This window comes from Zophobas morio, unplaced genomic scaffold (genome assembly GCF_036711695.1).
Source record: "Zophobas morio isolate AGI-343-1 ecotype UQ-CSIRO unplaced genomic scaffold, CSIRO_AGI_Zmor_V1 ptg000044l, whole genome shotgun sequence".
Classification (NCBI taxonomy): domain Eukaryota; kingdom Metazoa; phylum Arthropoda; class Insecta; order Coleoptera; family Tenebrionidae; genus Zophobas; species Zophobas morio.
In genome coordinates this window covers 2,356,034-2,376,337 of record NW_026972149.1, presented here as the reverse complement: position 1 = coordinate 2,376,337, position 20,304 = coordinate 2,356,034, and the positions used below count along the sequence as shown (strand labels likewise).

Below are 20,304 nucleotides of genomic sequence, written 5' to 3'. Positions count from 1 at the left end.
GAGAATTCAAGGTGCCAAAATTTGGATTTACAATGTCATGTTGTTATTTACCTGTTTTTTACTTTCAGAGCCTAAACTAGGCCTGTATTGTAATAGGGTCTATGCAGCGAACGGCTACTTTTATGTTTTCTCGACGTTTCATGATTCCCTAAAGCCTGAGAAAATAGGTCTCCCGTTTCAGTCTGTCTGTCCCCTGTCATGTGTGTCTATTTTTATTACTGAAGTGATTGTTGTGTTATTATAAATGTTTTAGGCCTATCATGTAGATGGTCAAATGTTAACAAAAAATTATCTCGATTGCGGAGTCCAGAATAACCTCGAGGCGGCGTTCGCGATCCATCCAGAGGAATGTATGGGTTTAAATAGAGGCCACCTGACTTGACCTGACCGGATTTGTATTGGTTGGCATCTAACGGGTTAGTCACCCTCACCTGCTACTGTAAAGACTGGGTACCGAGCGAAATGGATTACCCTGGACTACGTGGGACCAGGATACTGTGAGGATTTAAAATCCTTTGGAAGGGGGACAACATCCAGTGTCTCACTAGATTGCTTTGGTGAAGGCTTACTTACTTGTTTACGCGCCCCCTCGACAGATGAAACCTGGAACCTCGGGGCACGGGACGATTCTTAAATATTTCACTATCGCTAGATGTTTGAGTTCGTGGTTTATAAATTCACTTGACGTGACAGTTTAAATCGGCAATTTAAGTACAGGGTACCAAGATTCATGGTTAAGTACGAATCAGTATCCTACCACCAAATACAACTCCTACTCGCCCCTGTGTTGTAGCTCTGAAGGAGTTTTTGGAAGTGGAAGCCGACCACCGTAAGTACCGTCTTAGGTTTTTCGCCTGTTTGCGTACCGGGTTTTTCCGTTGATCCCACGAAACCGAAATCGTTGAGCACGTGTCCTTTTCCGCAGCCTCGCTTTCCTCCTGCGTCACTCTACCGTCCACGCGCAATGCCCGTTCTAGGGTCGACGTCCCCAAGACCAAGAGGAGCCCATCCCGAAGGAAACAACCGTGCCGGAAGTTTTGTTCTTTTTCTTGTAGTTCAAACCCATTTGTAATTTTATTTTTTTAAGATAAACCGTAAGATTATTTTAGGAAAGGGAGCTGGCGCCCGAGCACCGCCGCTACCGACCGAAGGCGCTACCCCCGGTGCCGTGAAGGTGACCGCGTAAGCCTAGGTCGATCAGACATGTTTCCACTATTCAGCGGCACTATTTGGCCCAAGGCTTGGCACCGAGGCACGCCACCCCCACGTGATTTCGGCGAAATTTTAGACCGTCACCTTATATGAAAAGATATATGGAATATCAATGAATCGGTGTCAGTTTTATAACCTTTAAGTTTTGTGAAGAAGACTGTTCGTGTAATATGATGTCCTAGCAATGAATTCTGGAACAACACATTATAACCTCCCTTTCGCCGACATTTTAAATTTCGAGCCAGGTGGTTTTGCTCAACTATTACTAGCCTAATGAAGATGGGTGATGCGACGAGGATACGTTTATCTGCTTTACCCAGAACGTGTTCAAGAAAAATTGGTATGTCCAGACAGGATCCTACAAAGCGCTTTTCTTGATCAAACTATTTGACCCCGAAGATCCATTGTTTTGCAGTGAAATAATTTTAAATCAATAATATGTATGAACGAATAACACTGGCACTTAAATAAGAAAAATTTTTTGTAATTATCGTAAATGACCCGACTGAATGAGTCTTGTGTTGATGTAAGAATGCTGTGATAACTTTTATTATTAATGATTACAGACCAATAAACTCCCTCAAAGAGAACAAAGCAGTCCTGGCTGCACAGGTTCGACACAGAACATATACTTAACTGCGAACATTTTAGTATTTTGGATCGCGGAAACAACATCACAAAGAGGAATGTCGCGTAAATGATCTGGATCACGTTACAAGAGCGCTCGATTAACTAGAGAGCAGACACAAAAAACTTAAACAACATCTAGAGAAGTCAATTAAGTATTAGTAATTAAAATATAAGAGGACAAGCAAGGTTGGGTTAACAGTTCAATGGTTTAATGAAGGAACACTTTAACGTGAAGGAAGTGGTAATTAATGTCGATTTTAAATCTAACATGTGTGATTACTGTAAGAAAAAATATATAGTTTAAGTATTTTTATGTAAGTGTGATTACGTGAGGTATTGATTGATTTTATGATGCATAAATGCCGAGAATATGTCTTCTAATTTTGCGGTGGAGTGTGTAGAATTCTCAGCATCGTGTTCGGTCCTGTGACAGGGTGTGACATAAGACTCTTTGGAAAAGAGGATATTTTCTGTTGGTTCGGAAGTATGGTATTTGTGAGGACAGTAAAAGCCTTCATAAGAGAGTGAAATACGACGTCCTACACGTGAAAATTATGCAACTGTATATGTAAGTGAAAACGTGGAAAAATTGAAATTTGAGTCTGAGATATTTTATGTGTTTCCTTAAGAGCGGCAATGGAAGTAGCACGAGATCAGCCACTTTTATGTATCCTGCGGAGGTCAATGAAATTTAAACCGCAGCTGCGGAAAGTTTATTCTAAAGTTTGGTGTAGTTTCCACTTATTGTTGTTGAGACTGGCAGAGATAAAAAAATGTTACTTTTAAAATTTGAATATCGAACAAAGGGAAACATTCCCTCCGTGTTTTGTCATAAAAATTTTGACTTTTAGCGTCAAGCTTAACCACTCCAATTTTTCCTGAATAACGCTGTCACTGTCCTGTCATATCTTTTCAACGCTTATTCGACAAATGGGGACTTTCATTAAAATGCCATGTATCTGTTTATCCCTTTCCATATAATTTCACCATCGCAAATTGAATCCGATAACTATCATCCCCTCGGAAAAAATCCGAATTATCCCCTTTTAAATCTCGATTGTGTATGCGTAGGTGGGAATTAGCACAGCTCCAATTAAACCAACCTAAAACTAAGAACATACATTTAATAATTCTCTCGAGTAATTCAACTGAATTCTAGACTTGTACAAATATTTATTACGTTTTAATAGCCAAAGAGAGTGGCTAAGAATTTATTTATTCTGTATGAGAATGCCATTTTAGAATACTATATTATGCCCCACTGCAAGTTCTGCTCTTTGTGTTTATTCTCGACTTCGTATTGTGTATTCGAGGCACAAATAAAAGCGATTTATGAAATTGACATTATCTTGTACAGGACAAAAAATTTAATATTATTAAATATTAAGCAAGTGCATGCACGTTTCGCTCGCCAGCCACTTGGATAAAATAAATATCCAAGAGAGGTAGCGCTGAAAACACCATCACGGAAATTGGAATAAATTAGAACGATTTGTAACACATGGGATACTCACACACAAAACACACTCACTTCGTTTAAACGTAATCATTTAACACGGTATACGGACGTCACATAACGCCGCTGTAACTTTTGCAATATTCATGTTACGTAATACAACAAAACAACGAAAAGTTTATTGTCTTAGTAAATCATCATATAACGTATATATAACCGTTAAATTAATGTAATACAACAATCCTGTAATTCTTTATAATGAAGCTCACACTCCCTCAGTTTACACTAGGCTTTTCTCTTGCGTCAATTCGCACCCGACGCATTCGTACCTCGTATACTTTGCGGTCGGACAGATTCGTCTTCCGCAAAGTTCGTGGGAATTTTTTTAACCCGATTTATTTTTAAAGCCGGCTGACATATTTTAGTAACACAGAAAATCAAACTTTAACAAAATTTAAATTGTTGTTGATCTCGGATAAAAAGGATCTTGATTACGTGGTGAAGCGTAAGACGAAATGTGTTCACAGATTACAAATACTGTTTTAACGATAATTGTGTTTGGTGTACGCTATCATGGCTATAATGAATTTTTAAATGTTTGACCCGATGGAAGTTAATACTTATAGCTATCTTGTTATATAAGTGTAACGCTTTCGCGTTTTTGCTGGGGTTTACTAATAAAGCTAAACCTTGTAGCGTAATTATTACAGTAATTAATTCCGTGGAATTTATATTAACTTCTTAGTGCACTTTTTCAAGAATGAAGAGAATAAAAGCAAGATCAATATTCTTGTGTGCCTGGGACGTTATTCGCGATCATCTACTTATAGCAATTCTTGAAAATGTTCTATCATACTCGCTATATTGCATCATTTGTCTAACAAATTCAATTTGATGCCACAATTTTAAATTCATATTTTGCAGTCCCGCATGCATCACGCTATGCATAAAATATCTTGCTAGCTGTGTCAACTCTAATTTTCGCAACATCTCGTGTTACGTTCAATAAAAATCGTCTTCGGAAATAATATATTGAACCAATTTAGAAATGGCTCGTTTGCGATTTTAATAAATCGAGTACATTTGCTTCGTCGTGTTTAACTTCTCAGGATTACAAATATTGTAAGCAGTTTTTATCCCAAGGGTGCTATTTAGACAACGATCGTACCAATTATGATTACAATCTAAAGTTCACAGTCGACTTCGCTCATTCCTAGCACATTCCGAAACGGGTCTCCGCCGGCCTCATCTGAATAAACAGGATTTTCATAAGATTTTTGGATCACTTGATAAAATTTGCTGAGTAATTATTAGCCAGCTATATTAAAAGCAACAAATATTTTAACTCAAGGAACAAAGCGAAAAAACGGGTTCGATAAATCTAATATTGCTTCTGATTTCTGCCAGAATCTTGTTAATCAACATCCAGACTTAACTTTCCAGGCAGATACTCTAAGATATTATTTTAAAGAGATAGTTTGATAGACTAGCACAAAAAAACAATGAAAATATATATCGTTACATGTATGAAACGTTAATTTATTATGAAAAAATTTGAAGTTGCTGTCATTGTCGACAAAACATGTAAAAAAACTGTTGAGCGAAAGAAATTAGAGGCTAGCATTTTCAGAAATCTTTTATTAACAAAATAGCGCTCTACAGGCACAGTTTTTGTCAATACGTAAGATTTAGAAATTTACACAGTGGGTAAATTTATTCCTGAAAAGTGATCTGTAAGTAAAATATACACAGAATTGTGCAAAATGTCTTTAATAGATTGAGGGATCTGTTTTCAACCGAAAATTTTGTGTGAGTATGTGTCCGTGATGAAAGTAACACTTTATTGATCGGTATCTGACAGCGCCCTCTGTCAGTTGGAAGCTGAAAATATCTGGTGCGCACAACAGTCTCCTACGTACTATATCGTGAAAGTTAAATCACTGTCTCATAGATCTATCTAATTTTATTATAAAGTTGGCAAATTCGCAAGTCAATTTAACATTCTCTCTCAGTTTGCACTACAGCGTAGGGAGAGGTAGACCTTTTCGTCGATGTAAAGCACGTACTTTTACAATTTTCAAGAATTATTGTTATTTAATGATGATAAATGAAAAAATTCGAGAATACAGAAAAAGCAATTACAAATATTTTGAAATATTGGCCCATTTCGCGGATAAAATACAAGAATAGGCCATAAAACATTGCCGCTTTTTTATCGAATTTAAGTGAAGACGGATGTCTTGATTGCAGATGATGAGCTGCCGTACATTTTAACAATGTAATTATTTAAAAGTTGTTAAATGATAATAAATTGCTGGCATGAACAGTATATGCCGCTAATTTCATTACTTTTATTGGCGAGGTTTACAACCTGGAAGATTTACAGGCTTGACCGTTTTTATATGAGACACATTTTATTGATCTTCGTAAAGTGTTTTAGCTTTCTCATTGTGTTTTTGTAAAGCTCGGACCAGTGGTGAAGATTTGATTTTTAATTTGTTGTTTTCGCGTCAGCGGGTATAGTTTTTGAAAATTTTAAAACGCTTTTTGGGGAGTGTAATCATAATCAATAAGGTTGAATAAACTTTTTAAAATAGTTTGGAATGTAGCAATAAAATAATTTAACCCCACAGGTTTCAGTGTTTTGTCTTGTTCGAATCAACTGGCAGAAATAAAATTGTCGATAGCAACAAAAATGAGAGCTTTTCCGGAAAATTTCCGGGCATCAGGTGTGCAGTTGGATGCGGTAGGAACAACAGTGTAAACCACATCACTCCACCTCAACTAACAAGCTACCGATAAATTTTTATTGGGAACATCTTTCACATGTCACCGGATAGAAGAATAGACAATAGTATTATTCGTTCTGATGACTTTAGTTGAACTACCTTTAAAGGAAAATTATTGCTTTAGTTTGAAGCAATTAATAATATACTAATAATAACTATTAGAATAGTTGGGCAGAGATGAAATATTTCGGTATTCAAAAATGTGTGGGTACTTTAAAGATTGTAATTTAATAAGAGACCCTTCTTCGTTCTCGCCATACCGTATTTAAATTAGATTTTCAGATGAAATTACAGTGGATAAATCAAAAGGCCTCTACTAAATCAAACTGATTAAAAACAATTATATAATGTGCTGTCGGATAAGAAAATCTATATGTTTGTATTAGGAAATTGGGTTATTATACTCTGTTGTATTGTACTTATTACGGCAAACGCCTATGCACTTTATCACAGAAAATTATAGTTCGCGCAGATATGCGGTACTCGGAGAGATGATTTACCGTCGAAGACAACTAAATTAACGACTTGATCTAAGTCTGAGAAATTGATCAGCTGATACCGACGCATTCGCACGTTAGAACTTTTAGCTGAGAATTAAGCAAATAAAACACCTTAACAATTTATAACATTCTCAACAATTAACACTATATTAACAAACTGTAAACTTAATATATGCGGAAACGATTTTTTTCGTCTGAAGAGCTTTGGGTACGTTACGTTCTTCCTCTAAGGTCGTATACAGCTCCATCACTGATGGCAGGCTGATCCGTTTCACGACGTTATTCACTGCTCGGCCGGTATTGCTGTTGTATATTAGCGTCGTTTATTTAACTTTATAACACCACAGTCCAATAACAATTCTAACACTTATTATTAAAACTGGTCAATAAAATAAAATCGTACTGATTTGACCAATGAGTAGTTATTGTAGACAAGCTAATTTGGGTCTAATTCTACCGAGAAACTCAGACGCTCAGTTAAGTTGATTTTTGAATAAATGTCAACACAGAGAGAGAACTAAACCCTTTCACGTTGTGTTTAGAAGATTCATAAAAAAGATCTCAATAATAAAGTTCCACAAGATAATTTAATTAATTAGACAACCGTAATGTATATTCGTTGCATGCTATATTAATAATAATATTAATAATAATAAAAAAATACCGAAAGATTAATATGTGGAATTTTTCTTGGATATTTGATACAGAAATGAATAGAGAAGTTTCTCTAGAACTTCCATTCCTTTCCTCTGAAGAAGTAGACTTATGTGTCTGATTGATATCGTATGAAAGACTTGAATTACAGCATCAAATGTACTGAAAGGCCACATAGACAAATATAGCAATGTAATTGGGTATACACATTTAGTTTATGCTCAATAAATCGATTATACTCGAGCAAAGAAATTTATCTACAACTAGTTACCACACTATAAATCCTGAAATGTTTCCTAATGAAAATCAACGATGTCCGTTGCACCAAAATAACACTCGTAACCAATAACCTAAAAGGACAAGAACATCAGACATTCTAAAATAAAGTGCTCAGTGCTGGATGTACTCAAAATGAGTTACGTTAACGCCGATAACAGCATCAAAGATGGCTTGGTTGTTATAGTTTTGTGAATGTGGTAGAAATTTCAACATTCTGTGGCATAGCAAAGTGTGGTTGTATAGAATTTTCCGTAAAATTTACTAAATTATTGAAAATAATTAACTTATTTCGTGAATAATTCTTGTTGCTTCTTGTCGTGTTGATCATGAATACGAGTGGCTGAAAGAGGAGGACGAAACGTAAAAGAGACAAACATAAGAGGATTAATTTATTCGAGTCACAATACATGAAATGTCTTTGCTTTTAAGAAATTAATAAGAAAAGCGTAATCAATTATGAAGTAAATATCTTAAATCGGGGACAAAATAAGAAACAAAAAACGTCTTATTTAGAAAACGCCCAAAGAAAAAGTATTTACATTTATCAAGTTTTGCCGGATTTAATTTTATAAAAAAAATTTCACGTTAAACAGTAATAACACGAGTTCGTAATATATAAAATTAGCATATCCATTATTTAAAATGACAACTACATTGCGCAAAATAACAACGATTGCACATTTAACTTAATGAATATTACATCAATATAATCCCGAACGTACGTACTGAAATAGGGTCAAATTGACAAATTTCATGTTTTGTTGACGTTTCATGACCCCTAGAGTAAGAAAAAGTAGGTCTGTCTATCGCCTGTCGTCTGTATCAATTTTTGTTGTATAGGTAATCTCCGAAACTACTGGACCAATTGTTGTCAAACTTATGCGTAAAAAGCTAACCAAAATTTGTCTGATCGTGATCATTAGAGAGCGGATTTTATGAAATTTGCATATCCGTTATTTTTTGCATATAAGTCTTGATATTTAAAATGTGGACGAATCATGTTAATTAAAAATGAATACAGCTATAAAAAAATTGCATATTAGCATATATTTGCCTTCTGCTGCATATTTCACGGAACGGGTGCATATTTTGCATTTTTATCAATTTTTGAGCTAATTTGAAAAAAAAATTATTGTCATTCTATCGCCATTTATCTAGAAAGACGAAATTTTATGAATCATATTGCAAATATTCTTCTGAGCTTCAAATAACTAGGAAAGGTTTGGGTTTTATGGTAGTTTGGAGACACCACTGGGTGTTAAGCTATCCTTCCAGGTAAATTCGCGCCCTAATTACTTTTGGAAATACCGTTCATTCTCAATATTTTTGTTTGTTAGTTAAGTGTATTAATGGTACGTTTAGTGGTGGTCGAAGAGACGTTATACTATTATTTTTCATCGTGAGTTTGTATTGAAAGCATTTAAAGGGATACAGATGTATCAATATGTCGAAGATAACTCAAATTAATTTATGGATTAAACCTTTTCCTGAACTTATTCTTCAAGAACGAACTGTGTTTTGTCGCGCCTGCCCTAAACCGGTAAGTATTTTTAAATGTGTGGATGTAGTACGCAGTTTTTCTACATATTTACAAATACATTATACCTACCTACTTTAGAATCACCGGAAAAACTTTTTGTTAGAATATTTCGAAAAATATTAAAAATAAATTGTTACCAAAATAGTAATTAAATAGTGGATTACTACTATTTTTTAATTTGTTCTGTTTATATTTAGTTTTTTGTATAAGAATATTATCTTTAAAAACATGATTTATCTGTTAGTGAGATGTAATTAAACACTATGCAAAGTGATTTCTGTATTTTTTGTATTAAAACGGAAGCTCGGGAAACCTGTTTTTATATTTTATAAATAAATTTAGTTCGCTTTTAAGCTTTTTTTTTAATTTTTGAAGCATATGCAACTGCATATGTCTGCGTATATTAAGAAAGTTACTGCATATTTGCATAAATTTGGTGCATATCATATGATCATATTTCTCAAAATTTTGCTGCATATTTTCCGCTCTCTAGTGATCATTCTTACCACCAGTGGGATGAGAAATATTTAGTCTTGTTCTGTACGTCATACTACGGCGTTTGTAATAATTTAAGGATAGTCAACTATTGTTTGACCACTTGTCAATGTCAAGATTTTTTTAACACGTACACACGATCTGTGTTTTGATTTTCCAGAAATTTGTTTAACTCGTCACCATGCATCAAATACTCTGTTGCAAGTTTTCTGGTAACGACATTTTTAAATACATAAACATTAGTGGTCCAAACACCGAACCGTGAGGTACGCCTGTATAGTAACGTGTTGATGACGACCACTTACATATGACTTAAATAAAGTTATTAATCCAGTCCAGGAAACAAGATTCAGAAGTTTTGCAACAAGAAGATGACGATTCAAACGATCGAAACCCTTTGCAGAATCTGAAAAAAAACTTTTCGTTATAACCGCTGTAAAGTAAAAACCAGATGCACAAACAACACCCCTTGTCCTTTAGCACTAGGTAATAGCAATCTAAAGCTCAAGTGTTTACGTTTATACATCGAAAGAATGTCACGTAGATTAGTTTGATTTGAATGAGTTTGTTTTCTCGAAACAGATAGAGGACTAAAATTATTAATTACTTTATTAATTATTATAAACTTTCTACAAAAAAATCGCAAAAAAGATATGAGATGGCAAAAATTAATGCGCACATGTGTCTTAAGTTTTTGTTTAGGGTTATCCAGCGGAAGTATTTGCCATGTTAATTTATTTTGTCCAAATTGATCTAGGTACGGGTTCGACAGAAGTGCATTTTGTGCAGTGCCACTTGTGCATATTTGCTGTCTGCAATTACTGCGGTAGTAAAATTTCGCTTTGTATATTTTTTCAATTAAAATCTGATGTTGCACGAATTTGTTTGCGTTCGTGTTTATTTTGATACAAGTTTGGTATTCGTACAATTAAAAATTGCGCATAATCCTTGGCGGCCCTTATTCACCGCTGACTTGTTTATTTCCCCCGACTTCCCTTTTTGATTGATATAAAAGTGGAAGTATTTTATGAAGAGGCACGGGCCGATTTGCGGTAATAAAGAGGTGGAGAACGTCAGTTTTATGCGATATTGATGGTTACGTTTCCTTTGTGGCAATAGAGAAAATGGAGAATGTGTTTCCTAATAGCAGTAACCTATTACAACATGATCGGTCCTTTGCAGACGCGTATGTGGCCACGCTTCGAACAATATAACACCGAATCCGCAGTCCATCAGAGCTATTGCCCACTGGGGAAATTCGGCATTCATGATGTGATTCGCGCTAGTTGCAGGCATCAATAACTGCGGGTGCTGGGTGCGCTGTCCGCCGCCGCCGCCGATGCAATCACTCCCTGCCACCGATATGTACCAATGCCCCAAGGAACGGCGATATTCATGCGTTGGAATCATTGCCATTACCGAATGCAACACCCTGACCACGACAGATCCGCGCTAGCTGCGACATGTCATCCGTTCAATTCAAAATTAACATATGGCCACTTTTTGGGTGACCTCCCACAAAAAATACCCCATGTGGCTCACCAATAAAACGGCAATTATGAGGCCGAACTGAATTTTAAGCCTTCGAGCTGGCCGAGTTCAGGCGACACTTTAACTTCCGACACAAGATTGATAACATTATATCCCCATACACGTCAATTTCCGAAAGCCACTTGTTCGGTTTTAAATTGATCTTCACCTTTGTTTTCATCTTCATTATTGCGCCACTTCAAAACCCTACCGGTCGACAAACCCTATCATGCTTTCACTCCTACTTCTATCTAGTTAATACAAATAGTTACTAGAATTCCTGAATATTTTATAAAGCATCGCTATTAAAACATTAATAGTACCACTTTTAGTTCTAGTAACTTTAGAGACCTAAACAAGAGTTGTTGTTTCATTGACCTAGAAAACTATACAACTATTTCGATAATAACACTACAAACCCTTCAGCTTTTTAAGATGATTTGAAACCCAGTTGTTCTAAAATCAAACTAAACGCCAGTAATCGAAAGACCGCGAAATTTAACAATGTGGCCAATGGTGGTGAATCATTCAGAAAATGGGAAATCTCCTTTTGTGTTGTGCAAACAATGTGGAGGAATTCGTTCGTAGATACAAGGGGGTGAAAATGGTGCGAAAGATTGCATACAAAAAATGAAATTAAAACTGAAATTAGAAAGATTGATTTATTACAATTTTCATAATTATTTTCTTACGTTGGTCGAATTTTATGAGTTCTCAAGTATATTTCGACTTGTTTTAACGATTCTGATCGCCGCGACCTACTTGTGATATAGAGAATCGACTTAAAAACTCTTTACATAATTGTCAGAGAGCGGACTTTTGCGGGTAAAGCAGTAAAATAATGCACCTGAACCTCGCGTCGGAGCAATGATCTTCAGATGGCCAACTATACGGTACAAAAAAAATAAACTCAAGTTTTATGGAAGGAAATATGAGAAAACAATAATTTTTAACGTACATGGTGTTAAATTAGGTGTAGTTACTTACCTAATTTGTGGCTGTTCTTCCACTACGACGGTGATTCTACGTTACGGTGGCAAACTCGTGGTCGCAAATCCCGGCTATTGAGACAAGTCGTGAACGTCAGGTCATCCCGCCCGCTCCCCTGACTTCTATTCAAGATTCGCGCGATAAATCCCGCCAGCTCGACTAGGAACCGCGCCCTCCGCTTCTGCCACGTGTTTATGTCTGATTTATCTCAATTCCATTTAAATGTTCAATTTCTATAACTCTGATATTAAACTACAACCGAACAAGTGTTAAAGTGTCAAAAAGAGCAATAAACAACATTTGAATTCGTCATACACTCTCGTGAAATTTTTAAACAGCAAAAAATTCTTACCTGAGATTAAGATTGGACATTAGACAATTTATATGAAAAACTAGGAAAGATCTATAAAAACAAAAGGTCTGGTGTGAAGTACAACTTGTGCAGACAAAAATATTAAATGCAGAGCATGAAAATTTATTTACGTTCAGTTTAAATTATACAGCAAAGAAAATTACTGAGGCTAAAATTGCGAGGTAGACAAAAATTGCATGATGTGAAAAATTGCAAAGCTAACAAAATTACATGACGTTAATATTTGCCACACTTTATCAACAATTCAAACAAAGAATTTACATTCAGTTCACGATATTATGAATTCTACCGCACTTTCACGGTCCTTTTGCCAGGGTGGCACAACGTTAAGTTAATTCAACTGCCGTAAGTGAACTATTAGCAATCTTGTGTGAAGAATTAAGAAATGTTATAATATAACACTTAAGTATAAGAATCCAGAAACCTTATTTATAACTTGATAAACAAATAATGAGTCCTGACTAAGTGAATATCGTAAAATTTCCTAGCAAGTGCTTTATCTAAATGAACTCCTGACTGCTAAATTGTGTTGGAACCAGTTAACGATTAAAATCCTCACATGAACTGTGAATTTACAAACAATAAATCAAATTTACACCACGTGTTAGCGTCGGCCGAAAATTCGCATATTTCCGATTAGAAAAACAGCAATAGCTTGTTGGGGAAATTGTGGCGTCGTCAATCGGTTTGATTAATTTTCGTTAAACACAGGTTTCCCTCTTTTTTTAACTACCAAACCAACTAAACTTAATCTACCACGTGCTTTCACTCACCGAACTCTAGGGGTCATGGAATGTCGAACCAACATGAAATTAGCAAGTCGCCCGATCGACTCCATTGCAATATTTTCTTAGTTTACGCTCGGAAAGTAAAAATATGCTTGCGATTTATAAAAAAATGTGTGCTTAAAAAATTATCGATTCTGTTTAAACGAAACAAAATCTAAATGTGCACCTACTATTTAGATCTTCTAACAGTAGGTCAGCAGCTAATAATAGAAAATTGCAGTCAGTATCGGTAAAACCTTTGATGTTTCTCTTTATAAATCCCACTATGCTGTAACGATCTTTACATATTTTACTAGTACGAAAGACAAGATTGTTTTTAACATGGCTCTCGAGTCAACTATGTTTCCCGTTTCGTTCTGGGTGTCGATTTTTATTGTAAGTATTTGTAAAACGGTACAAAAATTTGTTTAATCGTCCCCATCAACAACTTGACGTCGTCCCCATTTAAATTTTGTAAAGCAACATACTCTTGTACTTGTAGTGTATGAATCTGCCTTGATTTTTTATTATTAGTGTTGCACGTGTAATGCACGTGTCGGAATCAACATACGTGTCTTTGCTGAAACGACACGGCCTTGTACTTTATCAGTGCAGTGGACAACTGTTTGACCCTTCATCCGATTTCTGCGCACTTCGTGCTCAGTCAAATCTAAACAAGTACTTTATAATTTTGCAAAGAATAATAAATTGTTGGACTGTACTTCATGGGCGAATTAAGTGCTGTCGAAATAACCTTCGACCAATTTTTAAGAATTATCGTCAATACAATAATTGAAATAAATTACTCTAAATTTGCTATTAGTTTGTTAAGGACATAACATGTCACAAATATAATGAAGGGATCTTGCTGTGCTAGGCACATAGTATGAGTACTGATAACTTTAACAACCTTTAGGTCATTGACCAAAATAAACCAAAATTTTTCTAACACCATTTTATACAAATCTGGAACAAAATATTGTAAGTTCGAACCCTGAATTAAGCGACTAGTTGCAGAATAAATCTGTGATTGAATGAAGTTCTAAAGAGATAATTACACAAACCAAAGGTATAAAGTTAGGTTATGATTAACCATATCAAATCTCTGTGATAAATCAGTGTAGATAACATCAATCTGATGCCGTCTATTCAACGAATGATACACTAATTGAATAAATTCACTTAAATTAGTGCAAGTGGATTTATCCACTACAAAACCGCGTTGTATGTGCTCTGGAAAGTTGAGACGTGACATGACTACGTATAAGATCATTTAAGATCATCTAAGATACTATCAACTATTTTGGCGAAATTATTAATAATACATATGGGTCGCTACAAGTTAATGTCAAATTTATCACCGGATTTGAAAATAGGAATAGTTTACTTTTCCAGCTAAAATCAATGGTGTCTACAAAAATTGTCAGATTCAATATTTTGCCTTAATGCGTTGATAATCTTGGAATCGATATCGCAGTACTTATTACATTACAAAATATGTTCATAAAAAATCTTTTTGTGGTAATAATTCAGACTGCCTTAGGTCTCGTATTTATCCGTGTCCAGTGTTTTGCTTCCGGTCAAATTATGCTTTACAAACGTGTATTTTTCACAGATGTCAGCATGAAAAATTCATTTATTTCAAAAAAGGAATTAGCAAGTGATATAAGCGAAAAAATCGTCAAAATTTTTTGGTTGGGTGTCGCTGGTGGCGATGTTGAAACTGAAAATTAAAACGCTGTAAGTTATTTTTTTATCGGTTCTCTTTGATTATAACGTTCCTCTGTGGCTTTTAAAACGCTGACAAGACGTCAGCGAGACGTTTAAAGCAGAGATTTAGGGAGAGTAAATAAAAAATGGATGTCACTTTTGGCCTTACAGAAAACGATACAACAAAGTTAAAAGGTGTTTTTTAATTAGGATTTATTGCCCTGAGAGATCTGTTTTTGTCAAAGTTGTATCCACGCGTTTAAACGAGTCCTTTGCGTTATTTCGTTTGTATTGAAGAGGATAAACAAAAACGAATATTTTCATTTTCTTTATTAATTGCATCAGATTTGAGCAAGCCTTGTCATTTTGCGAGTTTAAATGAAGTCTTAATTTGTATTACTATCAACTTAATCATTTATTTAATTTATTCATAATTTAATCCATTTCTGCGAGAAGAGCAACTTATTCACTTTCATTATTGCGAAAAAGTTCTGGAAACGGGATGCTAAATCTGAATTTAACGCTACTGAAACCCACAATAAGTATTTCAGGCCGTGTGGGTGTGTTATGACCTGTAACCTCAAAGAAACAAACGAATATAATTTTTATACCCGCACATGGTATTCAAAAATCTCCATGTAAGTTATACAGATGCGGCATTTATTCCTTTGAAACCATATAATATTGAATAAAAGTGAGACACTGTACTACTGTACAAGGCAGGGAGCTCCCATAGGAAATTACTTAGGGCCCAGGTTCGTAGGAACTTTTCCCCCTTCATAAGACCTAGATAAATTTATCTGTAATTTTTTTCAGAGCTGTGTAAATATTTAAGACTAAACTTTTTTTAAATTCACCAATCTGCGTAGGCATATGAGATTATAACAAGATTCATGTAGAATGTGAAAATGCAAGTATGTTATGCGATTTCGTGGTTCTTGATACGGAGTTTTGGCTTTGCAGCACGAGCGTCGGATTTAAAGATTTACGACAAATAGACGGGACAGAGCTTATAACTATGTTATTCCATTTATATAAAATTAGTTTAAATTAAGACATTGTTTCCACGGTTTTCGTTTAAGTATATTGCGTAGCCTCCATTTACTATGAAGATTCTGTACAGCGGAGCTGGTGATGATTTGTTCTGGGGAGGATTTATAACCGAAAGATAAAATACGAATACATTATTAAACCACACATGAAGAAGCATGTCAGGATATAAATTTAAAAAGAGATTTATGTAGCCAAATTCTGAGATGACGTAGGTCAATTTTTGGTGGGAATCAACGAACAACTTTTGGTTAGAAGTTTACCAATCTACAAGAAGTTATTATTAAAATTATTCATATTTTATTATATATAAATATGGTGTTCTATTTTAAAAAACAAAAATATCGATATTGAAAATTGTAATAATCAATTTTTTTTTATAAATACTCTGTATATGACAATGTCATTTCATTTATACCACCAACAGCGCGTACCTTTATTTATCTCTTCACAAAATATTGTAACACAGATTTGAAAAATAACCCTGTTGCGATTTTTTTGTGAATACTTCCACTCCAAAAAAATCCAGGAAAATTGGAGTAATGTGGCAACGTCTTGTGTCCAGGATAGGCTAGGATACGTTGCTGATGTGCTGATAACAAAAAAGAGAAAGATGGCGACGGCGACAGGCTGCTCGTCAGGTACTTCTAACTTCTCAGTCTGCAAAAAGTGCAAATCAAAAGTAGTGACAGCCATTAAGTGTGTGAACTGTAGTAATGTATATCATTCAAGTTGTGCTAAGTTGGTGCAGTCTGTAAGACATGTGGATGTTGAAAATAAAATCCTTGTTTGTTGCGACGCTGTCGCACTCAGCGCAGATGAGGACGACGCTTTCTTTGATGCCGTAAATGCCATAGCTGGACAAGAGAAAAAAATAGATGTTGCTATATTTAATTACATTGTGAAGCAAAAAGACATTTTAATTAATGAACTGAGGGAACAAATAAGAGCTCTTAGAGAAAGTGACGGTGCTAAAAAAGGTGATAACAACATAGATAATCAGGGTGCTCCAGCCTTGGAGAAGAGAGATATAAAACATCAGTCTCTCCACAAAAACGTTAAGAAGAACAAACAAAATGATAGTGCAAAAACTTCGAAATCAATCAGTTTGAATGTAAATAATAATACTGACATGAATTCCGTCAACGAATCAACCAAACCAGATGAAAGAGAGCAAAATGATACAAGCGTGGTCCCTAAGCAGGACGAATGGCAAACTAGCAAACACCGGAATTCACGTAAGAGGCAACGGGTGATAGTAGGCGAAAGTGAAGAAAACGCAAATGGGGTGGCAACGCTACAGACCGTTCCGAAATTCATCGATCTGCACGTGTACCGACTCCATCCATCTACGACAGAAGCGGACGTAATCGGCTATTTGAAACCGATGTTCAAAGAAGTGCTGTGTGAGACCTTACCATCAAAACATCCTCTACAGTATTCGTCTTTTAAGGTTTCTTTGTATAGTTATAATTTTTCTAAGGCTATGGACTCTACCATATGGCCGAAAGGGGCATGCATTGATAAGTTTTTTCAGTGGAAGAAGAAGAATCAGCCTACTCAGAAGTAATTTTTGCTCCAGAAGTCATGTTATTAAATGTTCAAAGTCTGAATCCTAACAAGAGCCGACTTTTGGAGGTTGAACTTTCTAAATGCAGGAGTGTAAAAATTCTTTGTCTGACGGAAACATGGTCAAATTCGGCCTCGATAAACAGTAATAGTATCGATGAATTTAAATTGGTAAGTCACTATAATCGCCTCTCTTCGAGGGGTGGAGGTGTCGCTATTTGGTTAAAGATGGACATGTGTTGGGAAAAAATTTCGTTGAATGCGTTCTGCGTAGATAAACACATCGAACTATGTGCTGTCAAACTCTTACAAAATAACACTTCAGTTATTGTAATAACTTGTTATAGATCTCCAGATGGAGATCTTAAGACATTTATGGACAATCTAAACGATGCGCTAAATTCAATTTTCAAACCTTACAATAAAATCATTTTGTGCGGTGATTTTAATATAAATTCGTTTATAGAATGTAATGATTACGACATCTTATGTAGTTTATTAAAATCGTATGGGTTAGCTGATAAAGTCTGGTGGCCAACTCGTGTTACTCAATCAACTGTTTCTATTATTGATCATGCTTTCACTAACATTGAGAACGGAACATGTTATGTTTTCGACAATATTGTTTCAGATCACAGGACAGTTTATTATGAAACTGATATTTTTAAAATTACCCCTAAAACAAATAATAAGGTCTATGAGTTAAAGAGAATTTTTAGAAATGCTGATATTCAAAAATTCCTCTGTCGGTTGGTAAATCAAGATTGGGATGGTTTGTACTGTTTGAATGATTTAAATGATGCATTTGCTTACTTTTATGGAATCTTTCGGAGTCATTTCGAGGACCAATTCCCACTTAAAATGCGTACAACTAAGACAGATACGTATAGTAGGAGGTGGATAAACTCAGAAATTTTAACATCAAGTATTAAGCTAAAAGATCTGTACATTATGAAAAGTAACTACCCTCAGCTATCCTGCATTTATAAACAAGCTAAACTTATTCATTTAAAATTGGTTAGAAATAGTAAAAGGAGATTTTTTCAAAACAAAATTTTTACATCCGATAACCCTAACAAAACTTTATGGAAAATTATTTCAGAATTAACACACAACGAACCAGAGATCTCTAATAACATCGAAATTTCAGTAAAAGATACTCTTTTAAATGATCCATCTTTAGTTGCAGATAGCTTCAACGAGTTCTTCAAGCAAGCCCCTAAAGATCTCATAAAAAATATTTCAGTGAGGAATAATACACCAGCCGATAGTCATAATATTGATGGTGTTAATCAAACTTTATTTCTTCATCCGTATGTGGAGGAAGAGTTGCTTTCTCTTGTGAAAAATAAAATAAAACCTAAATGGTCGGCCGGACCAGACGATATTCCGCCAGCCATAATTAAAAAAGTACTCTCTGCAATTATAACTCCTCTAACGTACCTTATAAATTTGTCGTTTGAAAAGGGTCAGTTCCCGGAATTACTAAAAACATCAAAAATTATTCCCATACATAAGAAAAAAGATAAGGCTTGCATGGAGAACTACCGTCCTGTTGCAATTAGCTCTAGTTTTTCAAAAATTTTTGAACAAGCATTTTTGTGTCGCTTACAAAAATTTTTAGACAATCATAATGTACTTAGTAAATACCAGCATGGTTTTCGTAATAATCTTTCCACAAATACTGCCATGATTGATTTGTATAACAATGTTGTTTCAAAAATAGAGGCGGGAGAGTGTCCTGTTGGGATCTTTTGTGATCTCAGCAGGGCATTCGACTGCGTAAATCATAATCTGTTGATAACCAAATTATTCTCTTATGGATGTAGAGGTAATAGCTTGGATTGGGTAGTATCCTACCTCGAGAACAGGCATCAGTACGTTGTAATTCCGAATACCAATAAAGAAAATTTTAAAAATCAAATCAGTTCTAACATAATTGACATAGATGTAGGTGTGCCCCAGGGATCAGTTCTGGGACCCATTCTCTTCCTTCTTTACGTAAACGACATTGAAAGCATCTTTAAAAATGTATCACCTGTTTTATATGCTGATGACACGTCGATTATAATTTCAGATCGCAATGAAGTTCAATTAGAAAGAGAGGTTAATATTTTAATGACGAATCTCCAATCCTGGTTTTCCACCAACAACATTTATATAAACTCTGAAAAAACACAAGTTATAAGATTTCGTAATCGCCAAAACACCTGTAAGTATATAGATCTCAAATGTTCAAATCTACAGCATAACACTGTCGACACCATAAAATTTCTAGGTCTTATGGTAGATACAAACCTCAACTTTAAGTCACATGCCAAAATACTGGTTCCAAAATTAAACTCACTGTGTTATCTTCTAAGAAATTTAAAGATAATTTTAAATATTGATCAATTGGTTAATATATACCATGCTCATGTGGAATCCAGAATTAGGTATGGTATTTGTTTATGGGGTGGGTCACCAAGCGCAGCCAATGTGTTTATTAGTCAAAAACGTGCCATCAGAACAATTGCCGGTGCAAGTAAACATACAAGCTGCAAAAGCCTTTTTAAAAAATTAAATATATTGACTCTTCCGTCATTATACATATTTGAAATGAGTGTTCACATTTATAAAAACCGACATAATCTAACGTATGTCCATAACGTACATAAAGTAAATACCCGACAAAAACATCAGATTCATGTTCCGTTTAAACGTTGTAATGTTGGTGTGTTAGCAACTGATTGTATGGGAGTTAGAATTTTCAATTACTTG

The 20,304-nt window shown here is 35.0% G+C and overlaps 1 protein-coding gene across 2 annotated transcripts in view; it reads right to left on the bottom strand.

The window, feature by feature from the left end:
• Positions 1 to 20,304, bottom strand: part of LOC135141773 (lachesin-like) — a 117,737-nt gene that overhangs the window by 70,137 nt on the left and 27,296 nt on the right. Inside the window, exon 1 of one of the 2 annotated variants that reach the window (XM_064073200.1) lies at positions 9,861 to 9,908. The exons of the other annotated variant lie outside the window; for it this stretch is intronic. The gene's annotated coding sequence lies outside the window, so the exon portion shown is untranslated. Of the gene's footprint in view, positions 1 to 9,860; positions 9,909 to 20,304 lie in introns of those variants that run through there. 2 annotated transcript variants of the gene reach the window in all.